Raw genomic sequence first — 19,124 nt, 5'->3', positions numbered from 1 at the left:
AAATGTCCAAGCTACTTACTATATATTCATAGTAGCTACTACTGTAAATCAACAGATCTTCATACACACACACACACACACACACACACACACACAACAGCAAGACAGTTTACCTAAAAAGTGTAAAAGAACTTCTGGGCCCTATCAAGAAATTAAGTCTTTTGGAAGAATTTGGCTGTGTGTCTATTGGGTCAGAAGTACAACATCACTTGGGGTGCCCGGGTGACTCAGTCAGTTAAACGTCTGACTCTTGATTTTGGCTCAGTTCATGATCTCAGGGTCGTGAGGTTGAGCCACGTTCAGCGTGAAGTCTACTTGAGGGTCTCTCTCTCTCTCTCTCTCTCTCTCTCTTTCCCCCCCCCCTGCTTGTTCTCTCTCTCTCTCTAAAAAAAAATGCTAAGAAAAAAACCACAATATCACTCTAGAAGTCCCCCAAATTATGTCTACATCCCAATCCCAGTGAATACATTTTTTTATTGAGGTAAAATTCACAGAACATAAAATTAACTATTTTAAAGTGTACCATTCAGTAGCATTTAGTGTGTCCCCACTACCTCTCTCCAGCTCCAAAATGGTTCCATCAGCCCAATTGCAAACCCCCTTCCCATTAAGTCACCCCTCACATCTCATAGCCCCCAGCCCCAGGCAACCACTGACCTACTTTCTGTCTCTATGGATTTACCTCTTCTGGATATTTCATATGAATGAAATCATACAATGTGTGACCCTTTGTGTCTAGCTTTTTTTTACTTAGTGTAACGCTTTTGAGGTCCATCCATGTGGTGGCACGCATCGGTATTTCATTCCTTTATATGGCTGAGTGATATTCCATTGTCCTCAAACTTTGAATAAGATGCTTCTCTTTTTCACTTTGAAGTGGGCTCAGAAATTATGAAGCTGGTCTCAGCTGGCTCTCATGGGGGTTTAGAGCCAGTCACGCTCAGCAGGACTGCCGCCTGCCCTCCCTTCCATGCACCTTGCGCCATACAGCCAAAATGGTCTTCCTCAGGGAAGCCTGACCATGTCCCTCCCTGTGTAAGATATTCCCACAACTGCCACTCATCTGCCCCCAGCCTGTCTGTGTCTCAGCCCCATGGCTGTGGGCCCCAGCTCTCTGAAGGACCAGGCTCTGGTGACTCTCCATGTGTCCCTCCTGCCCCCACCTCCCCCCTCAAATTGGTTCTAAGGTCCTAGTGCTCAAAAATCAGGCAAAAGTGGTGGATGGGCCATCAGATCAGTGGTGACAAAGCTGCAATTTGCCTCAAGGCTGACCTTCCAGGAAGACAGGCTGAGAGATTGATGAGTCCATTTAAGCTTTCACGCTGACACTTTTGGGGATCATGGCGCTTACTTACGAGGGGACTTATGTAACCAATGAGATATAAATAAGCACATTAAAGTATTCCTGCTGCAGCCCAGCTTAATGGCCAAGAAACTAATTGTCAGAAATTGGAAAGGGTCTGAAATAAATACGGCACTTCATGTCACATAGGGAACCCGGCCAAAGACGTCAGATTAAACGCAGGGATGTTGAGAGCATGCTTCCAGACACACACGGAGCAGGTTTTTTTTTTTTCATTTTGGTCATTAGGTTCTCCACTTTCTCACATCAACCAACACAGAACAGTAACCAGCACCAGCTTGATTCTACCTCCTTCCAAGAGCCAGGAGAGTGAGCCAGAAGCCGTGGGTCCAGAGATCACCCGTCTGGCTTGTCCTCTCAGTGGCTGATGCCTCTATGGTCAGGAGTGTGTGACATCAGAACCTCAACCGGGAACAGGGGTGTCACAGGTCAGCCTTTGTAGACTGGGTTCCCAGTTGTCAAAGCCGACACCTGCCACCTCGGCCTTCCCCTGCTCCTCACCAGGCCCTGGGTCACCACCTCCAAGGTCTCACTCCACCAGGGCAGCTCTCTCCTTAGTCTCTCCCCCTCCAGATTCTTTCGTGCCACCCTTCAAATGGGCTTATCCCCCCATCCAGACAGGAGTCCCCTGCCCTGGCTCCACCTTTCCCCAAGCTGCCATGTCTTCTCCTCCCCCCACCCCCCAACAACCGGCCATCCACATCTGCTGCCCAGCCTTCTTATCCTCCTCCAGGACCTCCAGCCTCCAGCTTCTGGAGTGCATCCCTCCTCCACACAGAGACCTTTCTGAAGCATAACACAACCCAACACCCTCCACCTAAACCTTCCAGCAGCCTTTAATCCCCAAGAGGAGGCCACATCTCAAGCTGGGCATTCTAGGACCATCTTGGCATGGCCTCCTCCCCCTCATCTCTCATGTGGCAAACACCCTGCAGCACCTCCCACCCTCCTCAGGCCCCTTGCCTGCTCATCCTTCCCAAACCGTATCTCTCCCCCATTCATGCACCACTCCCTATTTCCTGCCTTCCACTCCTGGGAGCCTTGGCTTCCCTATCTGTAAATGGATAGGTTTGGACCAGCTAATCCCCAAGGTTCCTCCCTCTTGGTTCTAAAAGAATAATGCAGCTTACCCTTTGTTCTGAGTATCTAAGTGCTTTCCATGGAAAACTCAGGAACAGCCAGCAAGGATCCCAGTGGAAGCAGCGGGCGTTTTCTCTCTCACGCCTTCCCCCCCCCTCACTACTTTCAGTGTATTTCACCATCTCATGAACAAAAATAACCTGGTTTGATTCCCTAAGGAAAAAAGAGGAAGCTGAGAGTTAAATTAGTGTCCACTCTCAGAAAATCAAAAGGAAAAGTAGAGAGAAAACAAAACAAAGCATAGGAGACATCAAACCTATAGACTGACCAGATAATTTACCCCCCAGTAGCTGGGGACCCAAATGGGGCCAGAGGGACTGGGGAAGTTGAGGCAGGAAGAAAGGTTTGCCCACGGTTCCCTCATGGGATCCTACTCAGAGGTATCATGAAACATTGACACCTGTCAGTTCAGCTCAGACATACAACCATTCCCTTCTTACTTGATGTATCAGTTAAGGGCAAGCGCTCCCACCAGTGGGAGGTCTGATTCTCAAGACGTAAAGTGTACAACTCTGTATTTGGGGAACTGGCAGCTTATCTCTGTCTCCTCCTTGATCCTCAAAGCAGATGTAGTCCAGCCATCTGGGGAGGAAGAAGGATGGGCTGGTGTGTCTTCAGATCATAGAGGACAGGGACCCCAGCTTTTATCTGTGGGTAGTACACCAGAGTTGAACAATAAAGAAAGGGACTTTTATTCCTATTCTTTTGTCGCATGGTAATTATTTGGTTCTGTTTCAACCAACATATGCAGTACTTGGCTTGGGTGTTTTGTTTTGTTTTGTTTTGTTTTGTTTTGTTTTGTTTTGTTTTTTAATGCGCCCACAGATGACAAAAGTTTTATTCCCCGGGTTGTTCGAGGAAACAAACTGATCCTGGAAGGCCAAATTACCTGTTGGTCAAACTATCATCTATAGCATGGTCTGCAAACTATGTGACATAAGCCAAATCCAGCCTGCCATTTGTTTTTGTAAGTCCCACCAGCTTAGAATGTTTTTTTTTATTTTTTAATGATTTTTTTATTTTAGTCCAAAGAAGACTAGTGAAATGTGAAAATTACAGAAAATTCAAATTCCGGTGTTCACAAATAAAGTTTTATTGGAACACATCTGTGCACATTCATTTGCATAGTGCCTGTGGCTGCTTTTGCACTCCAACAGCAGACTATGTAGCCCTTAAAGCCAAAAACGTTTACTATGTGGCACTTCACAGCGTTTGTCAACTCCAGCTCTGTATTTCCACATCCTGTTATTCAAGTATTAAAGAGTTAAGAATATATTTAAAAATGAAATTTTAATCAAACATCTGTGGAACTTTGAGTATATTCTTGAGGAACACTATTTGAAAACATACTTAAGGATTTTGTTTAGTAATGTGGGGTTTTTTTTAGAAAAATCTTTTCCTCTTTAATTTTTTCGTTATGGAAAATTGTAAACACGTTCAGCAGTATACAGAAAATATAATGAGCCCCCACATACCCACCACCCAGCTTGAACAATTATTGATTTATGGCTGATCTGGTTTCAACTGTATCCCACCCACCTCCCTCTCCTGCATTATTTTGAAGCGAATCCCAAATAGTATATAATTTCATCTGTAAATATCATGTGGCATACGCAGTTTTAAAATAAACTTTTACAACTGGGGAGACTGTGACAAGCTGCATATAATAAGGAGATTGCTAAAGAGTCAGAAGCCTGTGGGGAGGGAGATAGGACACACACTTTCTAACTGATTGAGAAACGCATGTCACTACCTGATTTTCCAACCAAACTGGGTGACAGTCACCAGCCATCAGGATAGGGCAGCCTCTCCCTCCCCCATCTATCATGATCAAGGAAAATAAATTAGAGCTAGGGGTAACAAAAGGGGGCTGGTTAATATAATTCAAGACTGCAAAAGAGACAGACACACTTTCAGCTTAATGAGTTTGGAAAGCCATATGAGTACTGGCATAAGACGCACCCTGGCAGTGGGTGATTCTGGCTTTTTTTTTCTCTTTAATAACCAGGGTCAACAGGAAGGAAGGAGAAGCAAGCTGACTTTATGCAACCAGACTCTTTCTTTCATCTTCTCCCCTCTGCCACCTCAAGAACCCAAAAGACACCCCCAAATTCCGCTACCCATGGTGGGGAGGGTGTGGAATAAGAAAAACAAGAGCCATGCAGAGGGTCAGGAATGGAGGGAGAGGCAGAGAGTGTGAGCAGGAAGCTTCCCCGGAGGTCAGACCTAGCTGGTCACTGCAGCCTGCATGCAAGGGGCCAGTTAGCTGGGTTAGGGATGCCATGCCCTAATAAAATTGGAGGGACAGCGTTTATATGTCAGCTTTATATGTCAGCTTGGCTTGGCTACAGCACCCAGTTTATTTAATCAACCACTAATCTAGATGTTGCTGTGGAGGTGTTTCATAGATGTGGTTAACATCTACACTCAGGCAGAATCCTTTACTTTAAGTAAAGGAGATCATCCTCCAAGATGTGAGTGGGCCCGCCTCATCTAATCAATTGAAAGACCTTCAGAGCAAAACTGAGGTTTCTCTGGGATAAAGACATTCTGCCTCAAGACTACGGCATGGGCTCCTGCCTGAGTCCCCAGCCTGATCCCCTGCCTCCCAAATGTCAGATGTGCCAGCCTCTGCAATCACCTGAGCCAATTCCTGGAAATAAATGTATGTATATAAATATATAACTGAAGAGAAGGATCAAATGTTAACTCATTTTCTCACAGTTTTACAATCTGTAAAATTGTCCCCATTTTATAGATGAAGAAACTGACGCACAGAGAGGTTGGGATCACTGTGAGCCTGCCCTAAAGGGCTAATGGAGCGATGGAGCGTGAGAGCAAAGGTGAGGGAAGCATTTGTGCCTTCCTTGCAGGCTCACCTGAGAGGCTCCAGTTCACTCCAAGGGAGGCAAGAAGACACCCACCTGGAAAGGGGGGTGGACAGGAAGAAAACACTGAAAACCAAAGCAGATTGCACTTTCTGACCCCACTATAGCAGCATCAACAAAGCCCAGAGCACCCCATAAGTTATCCCGTCACATTTCCACGTTACCACAATGAACATCTAATATAGTAAATCTTTTCGTGTTCTCATTTACACTGTGTCCCCAATTTTATCTTACACTGTGCTTCAGGAGCTACTAATTCAATCAAAGATACCTTGATTAAGCCCTCTTGCTGCGGGAGAGGGAGAGAGATGACGCTGAAGACATCCATAGGAGGAGGCAGATGGTCCATGACGCCCAAGGAATCTTTGCTTGAGGAACCACATCCAGGGGCCCCGAGACGGGTGGTGTCTCGCAGGCATGTCATCCAGGTTCCTTCTCTGCTCCAGCTCCAATCTGGGGACGCAGCCATGCCTGTGGATGTGTCCCCCACCCTCTTCCTTGGAAACATACCTGACTGTTTTGTATTCCAAATGCAAACAGTCTGACAAGGTGTCAAAGTACCCTGAAATGCACAGAGATACCCGTGGAACACAGTCAGAGGAACGGTTCCTTTGGTAGGGCCAGCCCAGTGGGGGGCTCTCTAAATAACAGGGTCTGCCTGCTGGACAACCTCCAGAATAAATCCTAGCTTTCCGGAAACTAGAAGAGCAGGAACTTGTTTTCCCAAGTGGAAGCCTCATCCACACATGATCTTTCAGCCCAGGAGAAAAACCCAGTCTGGGGACACCAGGGGAACCCCAACACAATACAGGCCATGGAGAACAATGCAGCCCAACAAGCCAAAGGCTCTGCTGTTCCTGAGCTCACATGCTGGGGGTGAGCTTTGGAGGGCATTCCTCACGTGGCCCTCAAGCCAGCAGGACCTGGGGAACTTGGAAAAAAATGCCTCTTCAGCGGCCTTTTCTCCAGCTCTAACACTGATTCCTAAGCTCTCCCCACCATCCATTTCAACCACACCCTCTCTTACATCCCACCAGGCATCCTCCTTTCTTGGACTCAAGCAGCCCCCTGGGTGGACCCATCACCCTTACATCACACTGGCCTGTTAGCAGGAGGGTGTCCCCATGGAGCCAAGAGCTCTCTAGACTCCCAACCCAGGCAAGCTGTGCCTGATGTCTTCCCTCCCCGTCACCTTCTTCTTCACCTTCCCCTGACAGTCACAGGGTGTATTCTATGCCAGGACCTACTCTGGGTGCTGGAGAAACAGGAGTGAACAAGACAGACCTGGTCCATGCCCTTCTGGCGATTCCATGCCATTCATTTGTTCAGCCAACAAATACCCATAGAAAACCCACCATTATGTACTGGGCACAGTTCCAGGTGCTGGGGAAACAGAAGTGAACAAACAGAACAAAAATCCCTTCCCCCATAGAGTTTACATTCTAGATAAGACACTCCATCTAAATCATTACACAAATTATTAATTACAAATGTGTAGCTGCTACAGGGGCAGAGCTCAGGACATGAAGAAAACATACAGCCAAAAATCTAACCTGGTGACCCCTTAGGAACCACATTAACAGAGGCTTCAAGGAAGAAGGGTAATTAGCTGGAAGGGTGAGGGTGGAACCTGAAATAAGGTAGTGGCAGGCTTGGGGTCTCCTGAGGCTGTGAAGAAGAGATCTGTTCCAGACCTCTCTCCTTGGTCTGTGCATGGCCGCCCTAAATTCACACGACCTGTCTCCATAAGGACATGGGGCATACTGGATTAGGACCCACCCTAAAGACTTCATTTTCACTGGGTTAAGAAACAAAATTCAGGGGGGCCTGGGTGGCTCAGTCAGTTAAGTGTCTGACTCTTGATTTCGGCTCAGGTCATGATCTCACAGTTCGTGAGTTCTAGTCCTAAGTCGGTTTCTGTGCTGACACTGACCTGCTCCGGATTCTCTGTCTCCCTCTCATTCTGCCTCTCTCTCTCTTTCTCTCTCTCAAAATAAATAAACTTTAAAAAATAAATAATAAAAAAATGTTTTTTTACTTCAAACAAGTCCCTTTGAAGATCTAATTGGCTTTATTAAGCAGTTCATGAGGCAGGCAGCATCCCGCCTAGCAAGCAGAGAGGTCTGGGTTGTACAAAATGGAAGGTTTTCAAGGGAAGGAGGGTGGGGCAAGGAGGTTACTAGCAAAATAAAAGAAAGAATCAGACCAGGACTCCATCTATTCTCACAAAAGGGAGCCAGGGTTATTGTTTTGCAGATGACCTTACTGGTGTTGATCAGGAAGTTTCAGATTGACCCCTAAAACATTCCTGGGATCTGTTGACACGCTAATATTTAAGTCTCAGTTTGCTGTCATGGGGTGGGGTGGCAAATGACTCCATTTGGGGCTTGTTTTTCTGTTTTCGACAACCAAATTACTTCTCTCAAGACCCTATCCCAAATAAGGTCACATTCTGAGGTACTGGGGGACAGGAGTTCAACATGAATTTTGGGAATGATTCAACCCATAACACTGACAAGAAAAGTTTGGTGGGGAGTGAGAAGTTTTCACAGCCTTTCATATTTTTAGAGAGACTCGGTCAAGAAAACCCCTATGTACCCTTTTTAACTAACTTGACAGTCTGATTGTTCATCTGGGGCCATGCTTTACAGAAAGGACCATGCCATCTGAGATTCCCAGTTCCCAGGGGTGAAAATCCTACCCCACAGACATTCCTGCCGGACACTTCAGCCAAGGATGGAACTAAAGGTTTGTTACCCAAAACTAAGTTTGCCTTTTAGTGGGTGTCAAGCCAAAAGAAAACGACCAAGCCACAGAATAGGAAAAGCAAGGGTTTTACTAGCAACAGGTAAAGGAGAACACCAGAGATATCTCCCAAAGCAGTGTCTCCTTGAGCAACAAAACTGGGAAAGTTTTAAGGTAAGGAGGCATACCTGTTCATGAATCAGCTTGCCCAATGGGGAATCCAGCATGGAATTGGGGCAAAAGTCATTTTAAGGGGACAGAGTTCAGGTCAAAGTCATGAAGGCCAGCAACGGTCAATATTGTCAATTCTCTGGCTTTAGTTGGTCGGTGTCTGAATACTCAAAGGGGCTTAGATCCTGCAAAGATAGAACATGCTTCAGGTCAGTCTTTACTTCTGAACCAGCACTAGAAGCTTTACCTCTGATTCATTGCCCCTGATATGATTAGGCTCTCTCCTGGCCTGATAGTGGTTCTTATATTCTTTTGTTCCCCTAAAATCATTATCTACTGGGGTCTATTTTTATGCAATCTCAACATATCCCAGGAATTTCTGTAAGAAATGTGCTTTGGGCATGGATCACAAGATGGGCAGAGACCTAAAATGACTTTTTGTATGTCTTGAAAGCTTTGTCTTTTATTTTTCCTGGAACCTCTAACTCTTTCTGCTGACAGGTTGGGCTAGCTACAAAGTGTGAGCCAGTGAAACGTAAGCAGGGCGTTGGGGAAGGCTAAGAAGGAAGCACAGTAGATTGTCCATTTTCCTGTCAGTTCCCAAAAATGTCTGGAACTTTATCTACAGTAAGACTGTCTCCTGTCAGAGGTCTCCCAATCTGAACCACAGTCACCCAGGGAACTTGTTAAAATACAGATTCCTGGGCCCTGCTTTGGAAAGACCCCAGACGTGTAATTTTCTTACATGCCCCAGGTGACTCAGGTCTCCAGTGGATTTGGAAGCTGCTGGCACACAGGCCCTTTCTTCCACTGGGCCTGAACATAAACATGTACTCAGGGCTCTGTGGAACCTAGTGGTTTTGATCTGTGGGGAACTGGCACAATTCCTAGCCCTTGATTATCCCACTAAATTGTCTCAAGACAGATTCTGATTTCCATTTCTATTCCTGCCTCTCAGCTCTGATTACTTCAGCAAATGCTTTTCAATTGCCCCATTCTTTTCTTTCTTAAAGAACAGCCTCTAACTTCAATTTTTTTAAAAATATATATCAGCCATTTCCCACATTCTAGAAGCTTTGTGCTTTCTACCTCGGGGGAGGGTTTAAGAAAAGATTTTATTTCTCCTACTTTTGATTCCTTTAAGTCAACAGAAGATACCCTTACACAACATTGATCGAACCTTTTAAATGTGGTTAGTTAGAGATGGCCACTGGAGAGTTACTCAGCTGACAGTTTGGATTGGCCCCATGGCTGATGCTGGCAGTTCCCTGCCCGTGGACCTCCACACACCATGGTCTGCTTAGGGCCAGCCCTGCAACTCACCTCCCGTGGCTGTGGGTACAGGCAAGACAAACCAGAGTCCTAAGAAGTTCACGTCCCTGGAAGTAGCCCTCAACCAACTGGCAGACCAGGATAAATGGATAAATGGATAAATGCTCCAGCTTTTCTGTTTCTCCACGGAGAGAACTCAAAGCCATGTTCTACACTGGATCCCAGAGTCCCTGGCTGAAATGAGGTCTGGTTGCTCACAGTGGCAACCTGCTCCATGATACACCCCTTACTGACTTCCTGCCCCTCCCTGTCTCACTTTCTTCATGCTTTACCAGATGCTTCCTGGGGTCACCTCCCAAGGAAATGACTTGCACTCAAATCTTTGTCTCAGCCAAAAGGAACTCAAAGCAAGATAGGCACTGTCCTAAACTGTTCTTCCTGTGCTAGATGACAGCTCTTCCTCAAGAACTCAAATCCCAGATTTTAAATTTGATTACAGGACATTTAAGGTGCAACATCATAGATCACAGCAGGTCTTTCCTGGCCATGCTAAATTCAATCCTGTAATTCTATCTGAATGTTCCTCTGAGACTTGGGACCAAATCGGGCTTGAAGCTCAATAAATTGTCAGCATCTGCATTTCAACCAAAAGGCCAAAATAGAGCTTCTAGAGATGGGGTTGTAAAGTGGTGCACCCACTTTGGAAAGTGGTCCAGCAGTTGCCCCAAATGTTAAACAAAGTTATCAGCTGATCCAGTAGTTCCATCCCCAGGTCTATACTCAAGAGAACTGAAAATATGTGTCCTTATAAAACTTGTATAGGAACCGTCATCGCAGCAATATTCATAATAGCCAGAGTGTAGAAACAACCCAGGGGCACCTGCGTGGCTCAGTTGGTTAAGCATCTGTTCATCTGTCCCACTCTTAATTTCAGCTCAGGTCATGGTCTCATAGTTCATGGGGGTCATAATCTCAGGATTCATGAGTTCAAGCCCTGTGTCAGGCTCCATGCTGGGCTCCATGCTGGGAGTGCACAGCCTGCTTAAGATTCTCTTTCTGCTCCTTCCTCTTTATCATTCTCTCTCTCTCTCTCTCTCTCTCTCTCTCTCTCTCTTTCAGAATAAAGAAATAAACTTTAAATCTTTTTTTTAAAAAATGAACTACTGGGACCTCATCAAAATAAAAAGCTTCTTCTGCACAGCAAAGTAAACAATCAGCAAAACTAAAAGGCAACTGACAGAATGGGAGAAGATATTTGCAAATGACATATCAGATAAAGAGTATCCAAAATCTACAAAGAACTTATCAAACTCAACACCCAAAAAACAAATAATCCAGTGAAGAAATGGGCAAAAGACATGAATAGACACTTCTCCAAAGAAGACATCCAGATGGCCCACCGACACATGAAAAAATGCTCAACATCACTCATCATCAGGGAAATACAAATCAAAACCACAATGAGATACCACCTTACAGCTGTCAGAATGGCTAACATTAACAACTCAGGCAACAACATATGGCGAGGATACGGAGAAAGAGGATTTCTTTTGAATTGTTGGTGGGAATGCAAGCTGGTGCAGCTACTCTGGAAAACAGTATGGAGGTTTCTCAAAAAACTAAAAATAGAACTACCCTACGGCCCAGCAATTGCACTACTAGGCATTTATCCAAGGGATACAGGTGTGCTGTTTTGAAGGGACATATGCACCCCCATGTTTATAGCAGCACTATCAACAATAGCCAAAGTATGGAAAGAGCCCAAATGTCCATCGATGGATGAATGGATAAAGAAAATGTGGTATATATATACAATATATATACAATGTATATCTATATCTACATCTATATCTACATATATATGCTATATATATATATATATATATATATATATATATATAGCAATCAAAAAGAATGAAATCTTGCCATTTGCAACTATGTGGATGGAACTGGAGGGTATTATGCTAAGTGAAATTAGTCAGAGAAAGACAAAAATCATATGACTTCACTCATATGAGGACTTTAAGAGACAAAACAGATGAACATAAGGGAAGGGAAACAAAAATAACATAAAAACAGGGAGGGGGACAAAACAAAAAAGACTCATAAATATGGAAAACAAACAGAGGGTTACTGGAGGGGGTATGGGAGGGAGGATGGGCTACATGGGTAAGGGGCATTAAGGAATCTACTCCTGAAATCATTGCTTCACTATATACTAATTTTGATGTAAATTTTAAAAAATAAAAAATAAAGTTAAATTATAAAAAAGTATAAACAACCCAAACATCCATTAGCTCTGGTGATGAATCAACAGCATGTGATGTGCCATCAATTGAATGTCATTCAGCCAAAAAGGAATGAAATATTAAAACCCACTACACCATGGATGAACCTGGAAAACATGATGCTAAGTGAAAGCAGCCAATCACAAAAGGCCACATATCAGATGATTCCATTTATATGAAATGTCCAGAATAGGCAGACTCACAGAGACAGAAAGTAAATGAGTGGTTACCAAGGATGTACGAAAAGTGACTGCTAACAGGTGTGGGGTTTCTTTGGGAGGTGATAAAAATGTTCTAAAATTAGACAGTGATGATGGTTGCACAACAATTCTGTGAAAATGCTAAAAAAAAAAAAAAACCACTGAATTGTATTCTTTTACAAGGCAAATTTTTATTTTATGTGAATTATAATTAATAAAGTGGTTATTTATTTAAGATGGAAGAGTGTGTATTTCTGAGATCCCCTGTGGAACTGTACCTCTAATTTTTTTCTACAATTTTCTCATTTTCCTGAAACATCTTTTCAAAGCCATGTCACAATCTCAGAAGAAAACAAAATGAAAAGTCTGACCGTGAGTCTTGATGTTGCCAAAGCTAAATTCCAAGCAGAGGCTGGACCCATGAGCACCAGCAGGCACAGCAGAAAGAACACAAGGGGGTCTGGCTCTGCATCCTGGGGCAGCCACCTGCTGCTTCTGTGACCTCAGCAGGTGGTGCCTGGACACAGAGTTTTAAAAACATTAAATGAGCTACATCTAGGTGAAATATGTCTCAGCCAGGCAGAAATGAATCTTCTTAAAGCAACATTTGTGGGACAAAGGTTGTTCACCCATTTGCTCATTCAAGGCATCTGAATCTTGACCACAAGGGACCGGCTGACTCAGATGTCCCTCTGTAATAAAGCCAGAGGGACTCTTTAACCCAGGAAGTCTTAAGGTCACAGAAGAATTCATTCAGAAAGACCGAGGTCATTCCCTGGGGTGAGGGCACAATACAGTTCAGCATGCAATTTCAACATCATGATGTTTAACCAACTATAAAAGTCTTAAAGTCTATAAAATCATCCCCACTTCAAAGAAGAGAAATTGAGTCTTAGGGAAATCAAATGAGTGACTCCAGGTCACTCAACTAGAAACTGGCATTGCTGGCGCTTAAACCCACATCTCTAGCCATACACCATATACACAGGCAGAAGTCAGGCAGGGCCAGGGCTTGGGTGGGATCAGGCTAAGGAATTCAAGGAAACAAGGATGGGGAAAAAGTTAGGGCCACATCCAAAGCTGCTTCCTCCATCAGAGAGGCCATGAGCATGGCCATCTGAGATGACCATTGGAGGGAAGCCTAGAATGACCAACCATCCAGACTGGGACCACAGAGCCAGACAGCTTCCCAGAGAAGGCACACAATAGCCCTATTCTGTGGAGATCATAAGGTAAGTGTGTGCACATGAGGAATGACAGGACTCACCCCAGCATGCAGTTAGTACCTTGGGGAGGCAGAATTCAAACGCAGGTCTATATGACTCCAAGCCCTATGCTCTTTGCCCCTTGGTACCTATTTGGGAAACCACTTAAAAAATTCTGTTGAACTTAGATAGGGGTGAAAGGACTGGAGCATGGCCCCAAAAGTAGCAGCTGCTTCTCAATTTGCAAATTATTTGTTCTTAGCTATAAAATGAAATAAAACCTATGCTATGAGGGGTGATGAGTTGACTGACATAAAGCACCTAGCAGGTGCTTGGCACATAGTAGATAGCCTAAATGCTGACTCTTTTTCCTCAACAGGAAGGTTGGTGGTCTGAGGTCAACAGCCTGCCCCTCAGTATAAATAAAAAGACAGAGAGGCACAGTTGTAGCACACAGAAATTACAAAACAGGGTGGGCAAGGCCTTGGGGAACATCCAATCCTATCCAGTAGATTGCGGCTTAAGAAACTGAGACTCAGGTTTAAAAAAATAAATTAAATAAATAAAAAAGGGGCACCTGGGTGGCTCAGTCAGTTGGGTGTCCAACTTCAGCTCAGGTCAAGGTCTCACAGCTCATGAGTTCGAGCCCTGCATCAGGCTCTGTGCTGACAGCTCAGAGCCTGGAGCCTTCTTTGGATTCTCTCTCTCTCTTTCTCTCTCTCTCTCTCTCTCTCTCTCTCTCTCTCTCTATCTCTCTCCCTCTCTCCCCTCCTCTGCTCATGCTCTGTCTCTGTCTCAAAAATAAATAAACATTAAAAATAATTTTTTTAAAAAAAGAAACAGACTCGGGGTGCCTGGGTGGCTCATCTGGTTAACATCTGACCCTTGGTTTCTGCTCAGGTCATGATCTCCTTGTTAGTGGGTTCAAGCCCTGTGTCTTCCCTCTCTCTCTCTCTCAAAATAAGTAAATAAACATTGAAGGAAGGAAGGAAGGAAGGAAGGAAGGAAGGAAGGGAGCGAGGGAGGGGAGGAAGGAGGGAAGGAAGGAAGAAACTGAGAGGTGACAGCTTGCCCGTGGTCACCCACTAAAATGGCTTGGTCATTAAAAGATATTCCCAAGTTTTTTCCCTCAACTATGAGGAGCAAAAATAATTTCTCCTCCAGTAATCCTTGGCAACACTTAATAAAAACACTTCTCTAGCATAGATGCTAAAATTGCCTAAATATGGCTAACTCTTGGATAATGCTGGTTAATCCTGGCTAATGTTTGATTCTCTAAAGCGTCTTTTCCCATCAATAAACTTTTTTGTGGGAAACTCTCATTTGCCTTGTGTTTCTTATGGAAATGTGATTTGTACATACATCCTTTCTGCATAAATATTTAGCTCATCATTGTGCCGCACAAATTCCCTGCAAATTAGGTGGAAATCAGCCTCAGCTGACAGAAGCATCTATACTCATCCAGGGAAAAATCATTATTGTTTAGAACTTATTAAGCCCCGACAGTAAGTACTGGATGGGCCTAGGAACTTCAATAAATATTGAATGCAAATGTGAACCAAATGCTTGAGCTAAAGTTGTTCTTGTGATTTCTACCTACTAGGCACCAGCTAAGGTTGAGGGAAGAAAATGGGTTACAGCTTGGCTCTGCTAACTGCAAGCTATTTCAACCAAAGCAAATCACCAAGTACCTCCTCATCTATGAAATGGGTCTAACCAGCCCTATCTCATAGGGTTTTTTATCATAAAGATTAAATGAGATTACATGCATCAAGTACCCTGCATGAGGCCTGGCACATAGCTGATGTTCAATAATTGCCCATTTCTAACAAACTAATAAGCCCCAAGTGGGTGACATGTGGAACTGGTAGCTCACAAGTTGTTTATAGTTGTATCCCACCCCCGTGCTGCAAACATAATTGCAGTGATCACAACTGTTGGAAGATTGCAGTTAACTCCACCAATATGATATAAAACTAAGCAGAGAACCAGTTTCTAGATAGCTTGGAATAAGAATCTACATATTTAGGGGCGCCCTGGTGGCTCAGTCAGTTAAGCATTTGATTTAGGCTCAGGTCATGATCTCACAGTTCATGAGTTCTAGCCCCACATTGGGCTCTGTGCTGACAGCTCAGAGCCTGGAGCCTGCTTGGGATTCTGGGTCTCCCTCTCTCTCTGTCCCTCCCCTGCTCGTGCTCTGTCTCTCTCTGTCTCAAAAATAAATAAACATTGGGGCACCTGGGTGGCTCGGTCAGTTGAGCGTCCGACTTCAGCTCAGGTCATGATCTCGCGGTTTGTGAGTTCAAGCCCTGCATCAGGCTCTGTGCTGCAGCTTGGAGCCTGGAGCCTGCTTCAGATTCTGTGTCTCCTTCTCTCTCTGCCCCTCCCCCGCTCATAAGCGCTCGCTCTCTCTCTCTCTCTCTCTCTCTCTCTCAAAAATAAAAATAAACATTAAAAAAATTTTTTTTTTAATCTGAAAAAGTGACCTCCCCGTCTGCCCCCCACCCACACACAAACTTGCTCCTGAACTTGGAAACAGCCCCATCATCCACTTATCCTCCCAAGCTAGAAACACAGACATTATCCTTGCTTTTCCTCTTTCCCTCCCCTGCCCCCACCACTTCCAGCCATTCTCCAAGTCCTGCCAATGTGACCTCCTAAATCTCCCCTGGACTCAATCGCTTCTCTCCATCCCCATAACCACTGAGCCAAGCAAGATAACCACCATCTCTGGCCCGGAATATTGCAGTAGACTCCCACCTGTTGTCCCATACTCACCTTGGCTCCCCACACTTCCTCTCTCCATACCACAACTGGAGGAATTGCTCTTTCGAACTGTAAATAATAATTCTAACAATTAATAGTGAATGCTTACATTGTGCAAGGTATTGTTCTAATCTATGACTCTTCAGCCTAAAAGCTTGTACTTCCCATGGGACTTAGAATAAAGCCCCCAACTCCTTGCTTGAACCCTTCAAGGCCCTATATGTCCTAGCTCTCCCTCTTTTCTACTGCTCCTTCTCTCATTATTTCCCCTGATGGATCAAATCCCAGAAGGTCTCTTCCTGACCAGTAATTTTTGAACAATTTTGGAGATCACCTTTCTGCTTTTATTTTTCCATGGAGAACTGGTAAAGATAAACACAGCCAGCAATTCATTATAGCAGTGAAAACAGATTTTATTCAGTACCCACTGACCATAGGGGAAGTGCTGAGCTTGATTCTGATTGTGCAGAGGTGACTGGGCGTCATAAAGGGAGAATGGGGAAAGAGGGAGGGGGAATACTCATGAAAAATTACAAAAAGTGGGAAGGGGATGTTGGTCCACATGAAACCCACATGGATTTGCTAACTGGTGCCTACCAAAGTCAGGCCCCTACCCTCCTGCACAGGCTGGGAGTCAGGATCCCTATCTTGTTCCAGGTGCTGGCTGGAACAAACAGCAAATTCATTTGGCAGCCTTGATTTTTCTCAGGCAGGGACTTTAACAGGTCTGGGGTCATCATAGGGAGGTTGCCTTCAGCCATTAGAAATCATGTTAATGTTTGTTCAAATCTTTACAGGCCAACGTTGAAGCTTAGTCAAGAAGAAGATTCAGAAGAGGTTGGCTGGAGCTTGGTCAAAGAGAGAATCTTTGTCAGTGACACTGAATGTCCATCTGTGCCAACTCCCCATCCCCATTCCAACTGTCCACACACACCCCAACTCCCACCCATCATCTTCCCAGGCCCTAGTTTAAAGCCTTCTTCATCAGGCCCCTCACTGGAGCACCTGCAGTGATGAGTATGAGACTAAAGGCAGTTCTGTTTATCCCTTTTAACAATTCATGTTTTGTTTTGTTTTGTTTTGTTTTGTTCTAATTTGGGAGAGAGGGAGAGAGAATCCCAAGCAGGCTCCATGCTTAGCACAAGCCCAACACAGGACTCGATCCCACCACCATGGGACCATGACCTGAGCCAAAATCAAGAGTCGGATGCTCAACCAAGTAAGCCACACAGGCACCCCTCCATAGGTTCTCCTCCCCACCTCCTGATGGCCTGGTGCACAACCCAACACACAGTAGGTGCTCAATGAATGTTTGTTGAGTTAATTAACAAAGCCCTCCAGTCTTCATCACAAATGTGTGGAATGCTCCTTCAAACCACCACCCCCAGGACCTGAGGTTGACTGGAAAATGACTCCCATGGAACAAATCACCCTCAGGCACTCCATAAAACTATTCAGTGCTCACTGCTGCTGAAGGAACTGATTGCACTGCTTTAACCCTGAAAGTAATTACGTACACCAACATCCATCTGCTGGTGGGGTCGCCTGGAAGGGGGTCCTCACCTCCACACAGCTCTGTCTTCTAAACAAACTCAAAAGATCATACGTTGTCACTTCCCCAGGATCATTGTCAGTTGTCAGAAATCAAACAAGGGGTAAGGAACATGTCCAACCATCTCCCCAGGCTCTAGCTGTGCGCCCTCCATCACCTCCAACTCAGACACGGAACACCATGAGGCTTCTCCTCCCTGGGAAGTCAGCAGGAGGGTCCTGATCAAACAGCCGCTCTGCCCTCAGCCCATCATTATGATGTCTACATTCCAGGCATTCCAAAAACCTGGAAGTCAGCCTTGCTGCTTGTCTCGCTTCACCCACACATCCATCATTCACTCTTTCCACAAGCACCTATTGCTTGTAATAGGTGGAGCCTATTAGTGCTGGATTTATACTAATGAACAAGACAGGCATGGCCTTTCCCTTCATGGAGCTCACAGTCTAGAGAAGAAAATGGAGATTAACCAAATGGACAGACAAATGTTCAAGTTAAATTTAAAATGAACGCATCTATTATCTGCTGGGCTCTGTGCCAGGCCCTGTAGGGGAAGAAGGTAGCATGGGTGGGAGGTCATTGACCAAGATACCTCAATGTTCCCCTAAGCTTGACTATACCCTAGATAGTCCCTTCCTGACCATAGGCCCCTGACTTCTCTTTTCTTAGAGTGTTTACTTTAGAAATCTTGCAATTGTAAGTTCTTTCTCTGCCCCTTTGAGATATAAATCTTCTCCCAGCCTCTTGCCAGTTTTACAACCCTGATATGTCTTATTCAAGGACCTGGGTGCCATCCTTGAGAAATGTAATCATTAAGAAAGATAATACCTTCTCTCCCAGTCTCTGGGACAGTAGGAGCCTAACTTTAACAAATACCAATGAGCCAATACAAATAAACCTGTGTCCTCCGTTACTTTTCCATTAGCTTGAAAACCCTTTTGCCTTTTGTTTCAGTAGACTTGAGAGGTCAGTCTCTCTCCCCTACTGCAGTAGTCTTACATAAAGTCTCCCTCACCTGTTTAACTCCATCCAGTGCAATGTTTCTTTGGCATCACACAGGAATGAGTAAAACATGGATCCTGACCCCCCCCCCCAAAGAATTTAAAGTCTGATTAGGAAGACAAGTTAAAACTTTCAAAATTGTAGTAAAATCTATGGAGAAAAAAAAAAACAGAGGAAGCCATGAGAGGGTGTAACATGGGAAACAAACATAGGTAGGAAGGGGAATCAAGGAAGAACTCTCTGAGAAGTGATATCTCAGAAGGGACACATGGTCTAGGCAGAGGGACCAGTACACATAAGACCTACAGATTAAACATTCAGCTTCAGATATATTGAGTTCCTGTCCCCATCAAGTCCTGTTGTATTTGCACATGTGTCTCTTCTTTCACATTCCAGCGCATGGCTCCGACAGGGTGCTCCCCCAGCTCAGCAACCATCCATGAATCTCCGGCACCCCCCCCCCCCCCGAGGAAGTCTATTGCTCTTAACTTCCCCTGCCTTAGGTCAAGACTATGTTCAATCTGGCTCCTATTAC

General features: G+C 44.8%; 1 long non-coding RNA gene across 1 annotated transcript; it reads right to left on the bottom strand.

The window, feature by feature from the left end:
- Positions 1-8,209: 8,209 nt before the first annotated feature.
- Positions 8,210-17,909, bottom strand: LOC122496258. Its single transcript, XR_006300742.1, has 3 exons — positions 17,602-17,909; positions 16,051-16,107; positions 8,210-8,492 (listed from the first exon to the last, which is right to left on the bottom strand). It is a non-coding gene; the product is annotated as an uncharacterized LOC122496258 (long non-coding RNA).
- Between the last annotated feature and the right edge of the window lie 1,215 nt (positions 17,910-19,124).

This window comes from Prionailurus bengalensis, chromosome A3 (assembly GCF_016509475.1).
Source record: "Prionailurus bengalensis isolate Pbe53 chromosome A3, Fcat_Pben_1.1_paternal_pri, whole genome shotgun sequence".
NCBI classification, from domain to species: Eukaryota; Metazoa; Chordata; class Mammalia; order Carnivora; family Felidae; genus Prionailurus; species Prionailurus bengalensis.
The sequence above is the reverse complement of the archived record's forward strand: the minus strand, read 5'-3'. Positions and strand labels throughout refer to the sequence as shown.